This window comes from Lithobates pipiens, unplaced genomic scaffold, assembly GCF_037356315.1.
Source record: "Lithobates pipiens isolate NorthernLeopardFrog02 unplaced genomic scaffold, aLitPip1_a1.2 Scaffold_23, whole genome shotgun sequence".
NCBI lineage: Eukaryota > Metazoa > Chordata > Amphibia > Anura > Ranidae > Lithobates > Lithobates pipiens.
This window is the reverse complement of record NW_027507785.1, coordinates 65329986-65346572: the sequence shown is the minus strand read 5'-3', so window position 1 is coordinate 65346572 and position 16587 is coordinate 65329986. Positions and strand designations below refer to the sequence as shown.

The following is a 16587-nucleotide window of genomic DNA, read 5'->3' as shown; positions in this document are numbered from 1 at the left end:
TCACGTTATAATGTCTCGCCCTCTAGAACTGTACACCGTCCATCGCACTATAACATGTCGGCCACAAGGACTGTATACTGCCCATGACCTATTGGCCACGAGGACTGTACACTGCCCATGACCTATTGGCCACGAGGACTGTACACTGCCCATGACCTATTGGCCACGAGGACTGTACACTGCCCATGACCTATTGGCCACGAGGACTGTACACTGCCCATGACCTATTGGCCACGAGGACTGTACACTGCCCATGACCTATTGGCCACGAGGACTGTACACTGCCCATGACCTATTGGCCACGAGGACTGTACACTGCCCATGACCTATTGGCCACGAGGACTGTACACTGCCCATGACCTATTGGCCACGAGGACTGTACACTGCCCATGACCTATTGGCCACGAGGACTGTACACTGCCCATTACATAACGGGCATTAGGACTGTACGCCACCTATCACGTTATAATATATCGGCCTTTGAGCCTGTACACTGCCCATCTTATCACTGATCACATTATAACACATCACCATAGGGATTAGCATTCGTACAGCACGAAAAGACTATACCCGTACTTGGGCCAGTTATCCTACAAAGTCTTTGAAGTGTGGGAGGAAAACCCATACAAACTGCATGCAGGTGGCATCCTGGTTGGAATTGGAACAGCGGACCCCAGTGATACAAGGCAGAAGTGCTAACCACTAAACCACTGTGCTGTTACATGCAGCTTGACCCGTATGCAAAATCAGATCAAAATATAAAAAAAAAAGGCATGTGAGAAAATGAAATGCAAAAACCTAACACCGTCATTGCAGGTGACCACTTACAGTTATGAGAATGCAATCATTCTCGTTGTTGTGGTTCTTTAGGATTAGAGCTGTGGTTGATGATGTACTAATATCGGTCTGGGATTTATTTTGATTCCTTTTTAGAGTGAAGGAAAATTCCATCCAGCTTGTTGAACCTCTGCCTGTGGGTATGAAACCTGGAGCAAGGGTGGACTAGGGCTATGCCCATAGCAGCCAGTTTGATTTTAGGATACATCCTTTAACCTGCTCATGGACTCCTAGGTTGCTGTGCGCAAAATGTATTTTATGAATCGGCTTGACTTTTTTCCTGCAGGCGGGGAAAAAACTCAAGCCATGTGACATTGGCACTAGCATGAAACTGGAAGACCTGTCACTATTTACACAGTTCTGCTTCTAACAACCTGTATGCCAAACGTAGTGACTCGGATAAGCAGCGAGTTCCATACACCTCAAAGCAAACCGATTATTGCCACATTGGAGATGAACCTTCGTCTTCATTTCACAAAAATGTTAAAAAGAACAGTCTGTCCAAAACGGACATTTTAATATTTGGTATGTGATTGACAGCAGATCAAACCACCTGTGCTGAGTTCCTGGTTCTGCACACCTGATGAGGCCATTTAGGGGTTGCCCACATCCCTTCTGGTTTATTTACATCTTTGGGGAAATGTAACTGGATGCACAGGACCACATAGAGGTAGCCTGCAACATCCAAATGTCCGAGAAGGACACGAGACATCTCAGTGTTGAAAAATTCAAGACCATTAAAGCTGACCTCCAGCCTTCCCTTCAGTCTTGCACTGTTGTACAGACTCCTTTCATGGACTGAAGTTGCTTAGTCTGATTTCACTGCACACTGAGCTTCTCACAGTGTGCATTAGATGCTGCAGCAAGTCATTTAGAGCCTGCCTCATTTCCTGGCAGGATGAGTTGAGAGGTATCTTTAAAGCGGGGTTCCACCCTAAAGTGGAACTTCCGCTGATCAGAACCCTCCCCCCCCCCCCTCCGGTGTCACAATTGGCACCTTTTCAGGGGGAGGGGGTGCAGATACCTGTCAAAGACAGGTATTTACACCGACTTCCGGGCATAGACTCCCACAGGTGTCTATGCCTCTTCCTGTCCCTGCGCGTTGTCTGCTGGGACACACACGGGTCCCAGAGACAGCGCGGACAATTCCTATTGCGCTGCGTGACTTGCGCATGCGCAGTAGGGAACCGGAAAGTGAAGCCGCAGCGCTTCACTTCCTGATTCCCTCACCTAGAATGGTGGCGGCAGCAGCCGAGAGCCGAGCGATCGATTGGCCTCGGCTGCCGGCATCGCTGGACCCCGGGACAGGTGAGTGTCCATTTATTAAAAGTCAGTAGCTGCAGTATTTGTAGCTGCTGGCTTTTAATATTTTTTTCCACAGTGCAATCCCGCTATAGCACGGTCTTACCCCGAAGGCTCCCGACGCGCATTGAGTTCCTGGGAAGAGAGGGACCAGAAGCAGCACAGAACGGCCGAAAGGTAGAAGAGAGAGACTACGCAGGAAAAGCCAAGTCTTCATTAGCCTGCGGAAGACTGGAATAGTGGGGGTGCCTCCTAGAGCAGGACAGGGAGGCTATTCCATAGTACGGCACCCTGGTGGGAGAAGGCCTGACCACCACGCCAGATCTTGGGCACCGAGATGTAGAGGAGATTTCTACCGGAGGATCTGAGTGATCTGACGAGCTAGTTTATGAAATCGAGAGCAGAGATAGCTTGGGGCCAGGCCTCTCATAATCTTAAACATAATACAACCTGAGGCCCAGCATCATCTAGCCCAGGGGTCTCCAAACTCTCTAAATGAAGGGCCAAGTCCTTCAGTCTTAAAGATAAGTTTGTCGAGTGTCTGAATGCATAGTCTTGTCTACCGATTTGTCCTTGTAGTGACAGCATTTTCCTTTTGGAAAGGCCCAGCATTTGCATCAATCACTGGGAACCATAGAGGGCTCCGTGTTGTCTGAGCTAGCTGCAAGTGTGTGAGGACATGGACCTCCTTAACTCATTCATCTGAACCTGGATAGCCTGAAGCAGTCGGTTCAGTCCTAGAACAGGGGTCTTCAAACTTCCTAAACAAAGGGCCAGTTTGCTGTCCTTTTGGACCTTAGAGGGGCTGCACCATGACAAGTGGGTATTTGAAAATTTCTTGCCTCGGTTGGAGTAAACAGTACCTCATTGTTGGTGTCAGTCTGAGGAATAATGCCCAGTCATCGGTGTCAGTAGGAAGAATAATGTCCCATCATTGGGAGGAATTGTGCCCAATCATTGTGCACAATTCCTCCCACTGACACCAATGATTGGGCACAATTCCTCCCAATGATGGGGCATTATTCTTCCTACTGACACCAATGATTGGGCACAATTCCTCCCACTGACACCAATCATTGGTGTCAGTGGGAGGAATTGTGCACAATCATTGGTGTCAGTGAGGAAATATTGCTCCATTGTTGGTGTCAGGAATTATGTCTTGTTGGAGTCAATGTATGAAATGGTGCCCCATGGGCCAGGATAAAGGCAAGTATCTGGCCCCTGTGCCACAGTTTGGAGACCCCTGTCCTAGCCCATGCTCGTGGTTTCCTTTTTGCCCTCATCCTTCGTTTTGCTTATCACCTTTTTATAAATGCCTTACAAAAGAGGGACTAAAACAGAATGGGAAGACACATTATTGTGGGTTTTTGTTTTGCATATTGTTGATACTATATAAAGGCAAAATCCAGAGCTATAAAACTGCAGTGTGAGAATGACAGAACACTACTGTTCATGTGGACAAACCAGATTTGCATACTTGTTCCAGGTCAGTGGCACAAAAAGCCTTGCAGTCCAAGAATCGACATGACAGCCAGGCCTTTTTATATAGAAGGATTGGTTGTGGCGGCGCGCACGTTTCTTGAAGTGAGACTCCCGTGTGCACATACACTAAACAGATACGTTTATTAGGGTGTCATGTGTTCTCTAGGACAACGAGGAAGAGCCTGGAACGGTCATTGAATGTTGCACTATTATGTTTTTTTGTCTGGTATATGCAATAGTTTTTGTGTGTGTGTGTGTGTTTGTTTTTTTTTTTTGTTTTTTTGTGTGAACAATGGTAGTTTACAGTCACTGAAGCCTCCATCTAGTACCTGTGGTTGGGGGTCCATTTATAGAGCGGTGGTGAAGGCTAGACGTGACCATATTGTGAGCTACTACCCTGGTTCCCCGAAAATAAGATCTAGCGCGATTGTCGGTGATGGCCACAATATAAGCCCTAGTTAAATTCCTTGTAGGTCTTCTTTTCAGGGTAGGGTTTATTTTCGGGGAAACAGGGTAGGCTTGTTTGGGGGGTAGGGCTTATATTGCAGCCATCACTGACAATCACGCTAGGTCTTATTTTCGGGGAAACGGGGTAGTAGCTCACAATATGGTCACGTATAGGCTTCACCACCGTCGTGTGACTGCTGCTCTCCTCCTGGCCGGGAGTGTTCTCCGCAGCATTATGCCTTGGCAGCCCCACACTGCTTTTCTATAAATGTTAAAGGCTGGCGCAGAGTATTTCCATAAAAGTCAGGAGGGGTGTAGAACGTGCAAACTACAATTTTGTGTTGCCATCAGTGGCCCACTATTGATGTTGGTGGTTTAGTGAATCGCCCCCACTATTTCCAAAAAATAAAAACTCTGCTTGCTGCACGTTTAGCAAAACTCTCTGTAAGAAAAGCTAAGATTTCAGACTCGGTGCCTCTGTTGTGAAGTTGAAGATGAATACCTCTACGATGCCTATAGCTACAGAGGTGAATGAGAGCTTCTTTTTAAAGTGATTTGGCTGCTTGTTTAGAATATGTAAATGCCTAATGTGCTTTGTCTGGGCAGAGGTTCACTTTGTTTTCGTAGTCTGGGCATAGGTTCATTTTAGGTTGCCTACAAACCGTAGACGGGAACCAGATGTGACGTTGTGGCCTGGCTAGAAAATGATACTTCTCTGACTGGTAATGTTTTGCTTTTCCCAAGTACATATTTAAGAGTGTTGCACTTTTTTAGACAGTTGGGGCTCCGTTTGCCTGTGGGCCCATAGTACGCTACCACTAGCCAATCACAACATACTGCACTATAGAAATATGCCACTGGAGAACATCGTTTTTTCGGTTTAGCCAAACCCTTTGCTTGTTCTCATACTCGCATAAGCACCTTTCTAGTACGCACCTCAACACCTTTTGTGGCCTGTAGAAAATAAAACCCAGATTATCCTTTTGTCCATATGCTGTTGGGCCTGTGCAATCACACATGGGTCAGTCACTCGGCAACCAATCCGATCTGTTTACAGCAGTCTGATTGTCAGGAAGATCAGTTGTTGAGGATAATAGTTTTTACTTTGAGTTTTTTGCTTTTTGGGCTTTTGTTTGCATCAGAACTTGCTTCTCTCCCCATACAAGGCAATGTGAATTCTAAATTAGGTTGATGCAGCTTAGGAGGTCAAATGTTGGCATGAAGGCGGTAAATGGCAGATCAAATGCACCGCCTGTCTATTAACAATCAATGATCTTAGAGACTCAATTGGATCTTAAGTGCAAGTGGAATGCACCTGAAAGCAAGATGCATTTGTTCGACGCAAACCCAAAACTACTTGTCGTAAGCCCTTTAAATGAGCCTATGCTTTGGGCATACCATAGATTATACAATTTTCTCTCCTTGTACCAAGGGTGCAAGAAAATAATTTCTCAATACCCCCATCAATACAGTCAGTGTTTAATGGGGGAATCCCTCCTGCAGCACTATTGTGTTCTGCTGGTGGAGAGCCTTCCCTGCCAGCAGAACACAATGATCACTGCTAGCAGCTATAACCGTCAGCAGTGATCAATGGGAAAAGAAAATCAGACGGGCTGGTTGTACTGAAGTCAATAGATGGATCTGGGCCGTCCCTGCTGAATCAGCTGAGATTCAATCAATATGTGACTGGCTTTACTCATGCAGGGCACAGCAATAGTTCACTTGGCTTACCCCTCCCCTGCATCGCATACTCCCCTATTTTCACACCCCCGCTGTGCCATTCGGCCATTGGATGTGAAGAGAGGAAGTGTAGGCTGCAAGTCGCATTTTGATGCTTACACAGGACTGAGAACTCCTCCCACCCCATGTGCCGGCGCCTGAGTATCCAATATTCAACCGCTTGCATGGTCACATTGGAGGCAAGGGAAAGGGGGTCCCTTCTATCCCAACAGGGAAAAGTAGTACTTGAGGTGGGAGTAGCGCTAAAGTGAACCATTGCTTTGCCCTTTTATATAGAAAGCACAGATCCCCTTATAAATATAGAGCAGAAATGGTCAAATTTTGGAGAATTAAAATAACGGCTTCAGAAAAAAAAGTGTATAGTTGTGATTTTCTTATCCTGTGCAAATTATACTTGAACAAAGGACACGGTTTGCAGATTAAAGGCCCTTTCACACAGGGGAATCCAATCGGGTCCCCCTGTCAGTTTTTCAGGCCGACCTGATTGTAAGGTTTATGGATCAGCGAGTGTAAACTTACTTTTGTCTGTTACAGCCACCTACCTCTGGGCCGATGAAGAAAAAAATAAATAAAAAAAGAGGACTGCGTCCTCGTCCATTTGGGCGGACCAGGTTAGGGGCAGCCGGGTGTGAACAGACAGCAGAGTGGGGTCTGTCCATGTCTGTGCCGCATAAACTGAACGGGTACAGACCTGTCCATCCGCCCGGTCTCTGCGGAAGGGTGGGAGGAAGGCAGGTGTGAAAGGGCCCTAAGATCTTAAAGTAATTCCATTTTTGTTGAAGGAGAAAAAAAAACAAATGCCCTGCACTTTGTACATTGCAGGGATTTGCCAAATTTAGTAGCATATTTCTAAGCATTTTTGCTAGAAATGGTTATGTCCTATGTAAGCTGAATTTGAATAGGAAACTTTAGTTCATTAAAATCACCTGGTGCACTCGGTGTTCTAGTGAGAAAAGTTGCAGGCTCTGCATGCCTTTAGAAGTATCTAACCCCTGGGGAGTATCTTATGAAAACTGAAATTCCTATTGCAGGGGGTGCCTAATATCAGTGAGCCAACCCTCTCCAGGAAATCTTTTTTTTTTTTTTTTTTTTTTTTGAGAGCATCTGTATAACAACCGTATACAGAACAATGAAAAAGAGGTCATTAACAATAAAATACATCATGGCTTGTGTTTTTAATATTTGTAATTTTGTTTGTTTTCTTTTTGTTTTTCCATTTGCTGTATTTTTGTCACAAAAGCGGAGTTACCTGTTGATGTTCTGCAACCACAAACTAAATAGGTTTTTTGGGAGGAAATCCCTCACGGCTCCTGTGGACTATCAGTAAAAGGGCTCGAAAGACAATGAGCTTGTGCATGTTCTAAGCCTGTTTTATTTGACTCGGTTACCTTTTTAGAAACTGTTTTGTCTCTTATTTATTCATCTCAGGATAATAAACATATTTAAGCCTTTTAAACATTTGTGATTGTCTTATTAATTCATAGTTAATTGAGTGGAGAATTTCCCCTTGTTACAATCTGGGATTCCAGACCCTTTTTTTTTTTTGTTTTTTTTTTTTTTTTTTGGTGATAATTGTCACCAAGATGGAGTGAAGTTCTCCAACCAACCGGGGGCACATAAAAGGTAATAAAAACTTGACAAAGGTTTTATTATTTCCTTTCTCTGTTTAACATGGGCCTGAAAAGCCAATACGCTGCTTGAAATAAAGGAGGAAGAATGTCTAAAGCTGACAGAACACCACCAGTAGTTTTTTTTTTTTTTTTTTATAACGTTTTTATGAAAATTCTGGGTACACTTAATGCCTTGACGAGTGTGAGTCGAACATACTGCAAATGTTTTTTTTTTTTTTTTTTTATTATTATAATTATTTTTTTGTTTTTTTATAATTATAATAAAAAAAAATTGTAATAATAAAAAAAACAAAAAAAATTCAGTTTTTTTTAATAATTTTTTGGGGGTTTTTTATTAATAATTTTTTGGGGTTTTTTATTAGTTTTTTTGGGGTATTTTATTTTTTTATATATATATTTTTTTTTTCTTTGTTTTGGTTTTTTTTTCTATTTTATTTTATTTTTTTTTTATTTTTTTTTATTTTATTTTTTTTGCTTTTAACATTTGATTTTGGAATTCATGTACTGCTGATGTTCTGCATTTCCTTCTTCACTTCCTTCTACATGTACTCCAGCAATGGCTACATGGCTTTTCCTCGGGGTTGGGATTCATTATGGGGACACCAGTGGACCATGGCTGCATATTGTGTGTTGACACAGCCACTTCTTGTCTCCATTGAAAGTCTTTGTAACGGGGTGACCTCCAAGGAGCACTTCTGCTTCCACACAGCACTGCCCAACCTCGGACTCTCCTCATGCAGCCCCACCATGTTTCCAGGTCCCTCATCAGACCTGGGCCTGGCATGGCGGGTGATGCTGGGTGGAAGAGAGGGAAATTTCCCCTTTTTTTTTTTTTACTAAGGCTGGCCATACATGAATACGAGATTCTAACCATTTAACTACTTGCCACCCAATATTTTTATCGCAAATTACTCAGAACCCCCAAACATATACAGTATCTGACAAAAGTGAGTACACCCCTCACATTTTTGTAAATATTTTACTATATCTTTTCATGTGACAACACTGAAGAAATTACACTTTTTGCTACAATGTAAAGTAGTGAGTGTACAGCTTGTATAACAGTGTATATTTGCTGTACCCTCAAAATAACTCAAAACACAGCCATTAATGCCTAAACCACTGGCAACAAAAGTGAGTACACCCCTAAGTGAAAATGTCCAAATTGGGAACAAAGTGTCAATATTTTGTGTGGGCCCCCATTATTTTCCAGCACTGCCTTAACCCTCTTGGGCATGGAGCTCACCAAAGCTTCACGGGTTGACACTGGAGTCCTCTTCCACTCCTCCATGACGACATCACGGAGCTGGTGGATGTTGGAGACCTTGTGCTCCTCCACCTTCCGTTTTGAGGATGCCCCACAGATGCTCAATAGGGTTTAGGTCAGGAGACATGCTTGGCCAGTCAGTCCATCATGTTTACTCTTGGCTTCTTTAGCAAGGCAGTGGGGGGTCATTATCATGTTGGAATACTGCCCTGCAGCCCAGCCTCCAAAGGGAGGGGATCATACTCTGCTTCAGTATGTCACAGTACATGTTGGCATTCATGGTTCCCTCAATGATCTGTAGCTCCCCAGTGTTGGCAGCACTCGTGCAAACCCCAGACCATAACACTCCCACCACCATGCTTAACCACTTAAGCACCGCCTCATGCCGATGTACGTCGGCAGAATGGTACGGCTGGGCACAAGCACGTACCGGTACGTTGCTCTTAAGTGCCCAGCCGTGGGTCGGGACCAGCGTCCTGAGCTGCGTGACCGTGGGACCAGCGGACCCGATCGCAATGCAACAGGGCTGCTGCTCGACATGGGACCCCCAAAGATTGTAATTTAATAGAAAAGATAAACCACCACTCCAGAGTAATCCTCGAACTGAAGCTCTGTCTCCTATTGATGAGCCCCAGGTGCTGACAATTACACACACACCATGAGCAAGCAAGCAGAACAAAACTCTGGATAGCCGCACACTGGAAAGACTTGAAATCCCATCTATAATTGAAACAACATGGGTCACATCAAAACAAAATCGAATAATCCACAGCAAAACCCTGTACCCTTTCATTCTTTTGCTGTGGATTATTTGATTTTGTTTTGATGTGACCCATGTTGTTTCAATTAAAGATGGGATTTCAAGTCTTTTTCCAGTGTGCGGCTATCCAGAGTTTTGTTCTGCTTGCTTGCTCATGGGACCCCCAAAGCCAGTACAGATCACTGGAGTAGCAGTGTCTAATACAGGTGATTTTCAGCTTCTAGAGCAGTGATGGTGAACCTTGGCACCCCAAATGTTTTTGGAACTACATTTCCCATGATACTCAACTACACTGCAGAGTGCATGAGCATCATGGGAAATGTAGTTCCAAAACATCTGGGGGGCCAAGGTTCACCATCACTGCTCTAGAGGATCCGCTGGTATGGTATATACATAGTAATATTGGTCTAAACTGGTCCAATATCCATACCTGGAATAAAGCCGTGCTCTTTCTTTAAAGGAGATTTTTTTTTTTTTTTTTTTGTCTCTTTATAATAGGAACCTTAATTTTTTTTTTTTTTTATGAACACATTTAACTTTTCTTCTTCCCCCTTTTTTTTTTATTTTTTTATTTTATTAGCACTATGCTTGCTGCTGACCAGTTTGTATTATTTCAGAGTTCCGCTCCAGTTAATTGGGTTATATTGTAGAAGTTCTCTCTCCTTCAGCGTCTCCAAGGATCGGGTCAGCCGGTTTTCTTGCCATCTGTTTTCCATTAACTACAAATATTGAAGAAAAAGCATTTATCCACAAAATTCTTTAGGATGATTTATTAAGTGATCTAAGCGGTTGCGATTTATTACCCCCCCAATATTCCTTTTTATTCGAATACTCTAAAAGATTAAAACCCATCTGCAGTTTTCTCCCGCTTCCCAATCTCCCCCTGGAGGACTGCCGCATGTATATTATGCTTTAAAAAAAAAAATACTACTTTTCCATCTGTCGTCAGGCCAGTCACACGGCAGCTGGGATCTTCTTTCTCTTCAGGTAGTCTATGAAAGGGGTCTTCAATGTTTTTAAACAAAGGGCCAGATTACCGTCTTTCAGACTTTAGAGGGGCTGGACTGTGGTCAGTGGGAATAGAAAATGCCCTGGCATCATTGGGAATAAACAATGCTTCAGGCATGGTGATCGTTGGAAGTAAGAAAAAATTGCCTAGTGGCCCTGGTGAGGAGGAGGAATAGTGCCCCATTCTTGGTGCCAGTGGTAGGATTAGTGCCCCATCGTTGGTAACGGCGGAAAGAATTGGTGTCAGTGAGAGGAACGGTGCCCAATCATTGGTGTCAGAGGAACAGTGCTCCATCACTGGTGTCATTGGGAAAAATAGTGCCTCATCTTTCGTGTCAGTGGGAGCAATAGTGCCCCATTGTTGGTATCCGTGGGAGGAATAGTGCCTCATCATTGGTAACAGTGGGAGGTACAGAGCTTCATTGTTGGTATCAGTGGGAAGAATAGTGCCCCATTTTTGGTGTCTGTTGGAATAGTGGCCCATTGTTGGTGTCAGTGGGAGGAATAGTACCCCATCATTGGTATCAAGAGTAGAGGTCGACCGATATGGGTTTTTCCTCTGGCTGATGCCGATTTTTATTTTTATTTTATTTTTTTTCCTTTTTGTTAGGCCGGTTCATGGGCACATTTAACCCCTTCCTCGGCTGCTAGCTGGATTATAAGTGCCCCGCTAGCAGACGAATAGCGCCGCTAAAATTACGGTAGAACGCCGCTAAAACTGGCAGCATTTTACCGTCAACGCCTGCCCGCTCCAGTGTGAAAGCAGTCTTAAGTGATGCAGAAAATTTCTTACATTTAAACATTTATTAAACAAAACAAACATCCAATCAGTTCACTTGTATGTATAATTTAAATTATAAAAAATTATATATATATATATATATATATATATATATATATATATATATATATTACACAAAAACAGGTAATCAAAACTTTTGGATGAAAAAAAACTTTACTGTTTTATTTTTTTTAAATCAGTGTATTTTTTCCCAAAAAAATGTGTTTGAAAGACCGCTGCGCAAATACCGTGTGACATAAAATATTGCAACAACCGCTATTTTATTCCCTAGGATCTCTGCTAAAAAAATATATATATATATATATAAGTTTTGGGGGTTCTAAGTGAATTTCTAGCAGAAAATACAGGATTTTTATTTGTAAGCAGCAAGTGTCAAAAAAGATTTAGTCTTTAAATGGTTAAACTGAGAACTTCTACACACTGAGTTGAATTCATTCAGAAGTGTAAACATTGTATCTCTTTGATCTTTTCTTGGCAGACTGCCCAGAGAGGAGACAAGTTGCTTCACTGCTGTCTTCAGGCAACTTGCATTGACTTCTATTACTGAAGTCATTTGCAAGTCGCACTGAATATATCATCGGCCTTTTTTAACAGCACAATCGGCCGATGACGATTAATTAAAAAACGCCAAATATCGGCCGATATATCGGTTGACCTCTAATCAAGAGGAATAGTGTGCCATGGTTGGTGTTTTAGGTGTAACAGTGCCCCATCATTGGTGTCAGTGAGAGGAATAGTGCTCCATTGTTGGTATCAGTGAAAGGAATAGTGCTCCATCACTGGTGTCATTGGGAAAAATAGTGCCCCATCTTTTGTGTCAGTGGGAGGAATAGTGCCTCATCATTGGTATCAGTGAGAGGAATAGTGCCCCATCATTGGTATCAGTGGGAGGAATAGTGCCCCACTGTTGGTGTCAGTGGAAGAAATGGTTCCCGATCCTTGATGTCAGTAGGGAGAATACTGCCTAGTATCAGTGAAAGAAACAGTACCCCGCAGGCCAGATAAAGGCAAGCAGAGGGCTGCATCTGGCCTATGGGATGCAGTTTGGACCCCTGTTCTATGGCATTGGGCAGTAGGTGATTCAAAGAGCGGCGATGATATCAGGGCCACTGTGAGTGAAGGATACCAAGGTGACGCCAAGATGAAGGGTATGTGATGTCCTGAACGCATAATATGTCCTCAGTCTCCAGGTGGAATGACATAGGATGGACATCTTGTGCAAAAGAAGTGCTATGGAGGATAGATCAGGTTTGAAGGTCAGTATTGCAGAAAAAGCAGCATTTTTGTTTGATTTACTTCCAGAGACATCAATAAAACGTTTTATCTAGGAATAGGCTTTAAGGAGGGAGATGGCGATGAGTACATTTTTATTTATATAAGCTACTTTAAAAGCAACTTTAAAACTAGTGCCAGGCAACCTTAGAAATATAAAATTATTGACTCACCCGTTTATTCTCATCCCTGTATTTTCTCAGGAATAAGGCTTTTGCTCGTTCCTGCTCCAGGTCCTGGACAATGGCTAGCCGGTCAGCTTCCTTGAGAATCTCCAGTTCCTTGCTCTGGCTGGCCAGGGTCTCCCTCTGCAAAGCCCACTTGTCACTCATCTGCTTCTTCAGCACATGTCTGGTCTCCTTTCTGGAAAATACGTGATAAAGAAAATGGTTTCTGTCATGGAAATGAGATGGGAATCTGTCATATATGAACATCTACTGACATATATGCAGGGCTGGTGCTACCACTAGGCAAACTAGGCAGCCGCCCAGGGTACCCTGCCACTTGTGTTCCTACTTTCTGCAGCAAGCAACTAAGTCTCGGCATCAGCAGGCAGCCGCTGCTCCATTTGCACCTAGTGTCAGAGGCACAGCGGCGGGGGAGGACTGTGTCTGTCTGTGTTCTGACTCCCGAATGAATGGAAGCAAGCAAACATTCATGATGGGCTCTGGTAGGCTGCATTTGATGGTCGCTGGCAGGCTGCATTTGATGGGCGCTGGCAGGCTGCATTTGATGGGCGCTGGCAGGCTGCATTGATGGGCGCTGGTAGGCTGCATTTGATGGGCACTGGTGAGGCTACATTAAAGGGCGCTGGTAGGCTGCATTTGATGGGAGCTGGTAGGCTGCATTTGATGGGTGCTGGTAGCCTGCATTTGATGGGCACTGGCAGGCTGCATTGATGGGTGCTGGTAGGCTGCATTTGATGGGCACTGGTGAGGCTACATTAAAGGGCGCTGGTAGGCTGCATTTGATGGGTGCTGGTAGCCTGCATTTGATGGGCGCTGGTAGGCTTTATTGATGGGCACTGGTGAGGTTACATTAAAGGACGCTGGTAGGCTGCATTTTCTGGCCGCTGGTAGGCTGCATTGATGGGCACTGGTGAGGCTACATTAAAGGGCGCTGGTAGGCTGCATTGATGGGCACTGGTGAGGCTGAATTTCATGTGTACTTCATTAAAAAGGTGGGGGTATACAAGGGGAAAGGGGGTGGGGTCAGGGGTGGAGCCAAGGGAGGGGTGGGGGTGGCAAAATTCGGTTTTGTCTAAGGTATCAAAAATCCTTACACCAGCCCTGTGTATATGATCTTACTGATAAAGAAGTGTGCTGACATGTGCACCACAGAAGTGTGCTGAGATGGGCGGTGCATGGGCCTAATTGGCCGTCTGCATGAGTCCTTACATTTTTAAGAGTAAGCAATCCAGTCTATGAACAGATGCCATTTATTGGTCAATTGAATTTCCCAATACACTTAAATTCCTAAAAGGTATGAATTTTATTGCACAATCCTTAAAATCCTAAGTGGGGTTTACAATCCCCTTAAAACATTGGGTAGTTCAGCAAACCATGTTCGGTATTGCAACACCTAATAGAGAGGCAGCTCCCCTCGTACACATAGATATATGCCATACTGTTACATATGTGACATCTCAACATTTTCAGTATCACACATTCCATTATAAAAAGGGGGAGAATGCCCCATCCTGATGTGTTTCACAATGAAAGTTTTTTTTTTTCAGGGGTTCATGGGGTGTATTCAAGTATGGTTGCTGAAAAAGGAAAATACATGATGCTATTAATTATCTGTCTAGACCAGGGATATGCAATTAGTGGACCTCCAGCTGTTGCAGAACTACAAGTCCCATGAGGCACAACAAGATTCCGACAGCCACAAACATGACATCCAGAGGCAGAGGCATGATGGGACTTGTATTTTTGCAACAGCTGGAGGTCCGCTAATTGCATATCGCTGGTCTAGACTTTGCATTCAACGGGGACTGATATAACCCTGTGACTCCCCCTTGTGGGCGCCATCTGGGACTTTCTGGAGGCTCTTGTCTGGGCCATCACTTCTGCACTATTTACATTTTGCACCATTAATGCTTTTAATGATGGTTTGAGAGATTGGTAGATTCTGTCTGTACCCTTAGTGGTGATATTTTCTCAGCACTTTTTTTTTTTTCTTTTATCTGCTTGCTTACTTAATTCAAGGATTATGTATACTATATATTTGTTCAAATTCATGTATTTTCCTTTTGCAGCAGCCACTTTGAATGCACCCCATGAACCCCTGAAGAAGCTTTCACTGCGAAATGTGTTGGATCGAGGCATTCTCACTTTCTCCCCCCTGTTATACTGGAATGCGTGTGATATTGAAAATGTTGAGATGTCATATGTAACAGTATGGTATATATCTACTGTATGTGTACTAGGGGAGCTGCCTCTCTAATAGGGGGTTGTAATACCGAATATAGTTTGCTAAACAACCTCATGTTTTTAGAGGATTGCAAACCCCACTTACAATTTTAAGAATTGTGCAATAAAATGTATACCTTTTTAAAGCATTTGTTAAGCCAAAAAAATAAAAAATATATATTGATCCTGTTTCTTATACAGCATAGTACTCGTGTTGTGTGATTTGGCCCCCTGTAACACCTGAAATATCTAGTTGATCCTGCCAGTTTCTGCCCTCCCCTATGTAAACTGACTACGGTGTATCATGGCTGCTGAGCCCTGACACCATGGTCAGTTTACGTGCCTCCGTCATCTGCAGATTGCTATCTGTAGCGCTCCTCTCTGCCCTCCCCCCCCCGCCTGTCAGCTCTGTGTGTAAGCCGCCCCCCCCCCCTTTCTATCAGCATTCCAAGCAGCTTGCATATTACTGCTCCCAATCACTGCCATCCCCTCTGCTAGGCTTACATGATCTACAGTATATACTATATGCCATTTTCTAAAATTCTTCTTATAAATACCGGTTTTCTTATTCCTGATCCGCGGTCACGTGACCGCGCGGTGGGTCTTCCTCCGATGTTTGTGTTACAGAGGGTGGTCACATGACCGCCCGGCAGACATCATAGGGAGCGCTCAGCCCCTCCCTCTGTAATACAAACATCGGAGGAAGACAGCGCCGCTGATTGGGGATAAGAAAAACTGTATTTATGAGAAGAGTTTTAGAAAATGACATATAGTATATACAGTATCTCACAAAAGTGAGTACACCCCTCACATTTTTGTAAATATTTTAGTCTATCTTTTCATGTGACAACACTGAAGAAATGACACTTTGCTACAATGTAAAGTAGTGAGTGTACAGCTTGTATAACAGTGTAAATTTACTGACCCCTCAAAATAACTCAACACAAAATAACTCAACACACAGCCATTAATGTCTAAAAAAAAAGCTAGACTCTCCCTGACTTGATGGCTTATCTCTACCAATTACTATCCACCTGTTCAATGGCAGTGCTCTGATTGGTCACTAAAACTAAAACGGGCTTCCAGTTGGCAGGACTTTGTCATCAATTTAAAGGCTGGTCGGGCAAATTCTTTGCTTGATTAATTAAAGGGTAACTCCACTTTCCTGTTTGTATCATTGTCTCACTGATTTTCCCAGAAGTCTACACTAAGATACAAATCAGATTTTTGGCATCCCCTGCAACAAAAATAACATTTTTGGTTAGATTCTCCCAATAGGAAATCATGTCTAAAGGGATGTAGACCCGGACACTTTCCCCATTAGAGCCCTGATTCTGCAGCAGCTGGTTGATAATTATGAAACCACTCCCATTAGACTCACTAAGCACAGGGGCACAGACACACGCACAGAGATTTCTTCAGAATAACAAAAGGTTGGAATCTGCAACAAAGTTTGTTAAAATCCCTGAAATGTACAGAGATCATCCAGAGGGGAATGTTTTTATCAACAAAAGTGGAGTTACACTTTAAAATTAAAAGTGACGTTTTTAAATGTTCCCGGGTTAAAGAGTGCCAAATGGAAAATGGAAGGATATTCCGAAAATGAGGAGAAGGTCAGAAAAGTCTTA

General features: G+C 43.6%; 1 long non-coding RNA gene across 1 annotated transcript; it reads right to left on the bottom strand.

Moving 5' to 3' along the window:
* Window positions 1-10003: 10003 nt before the first annotated feature.
* Window positions 10004-12910, bottom strand: LOC143927611 (uncharacterized). The gene is made up of 2 exons (XR_013262288.1): window positions 12722-12910; window positions 10004-10185 (listed from the first exon to the last, which is right to left on the bottom strand). It is a non-coding gene; the product is annotated as an uncharacterized LOC143927611 (long non-coding RNA).
* Window positions 12911-16587: the final 3677 nt, after the last annotated feature.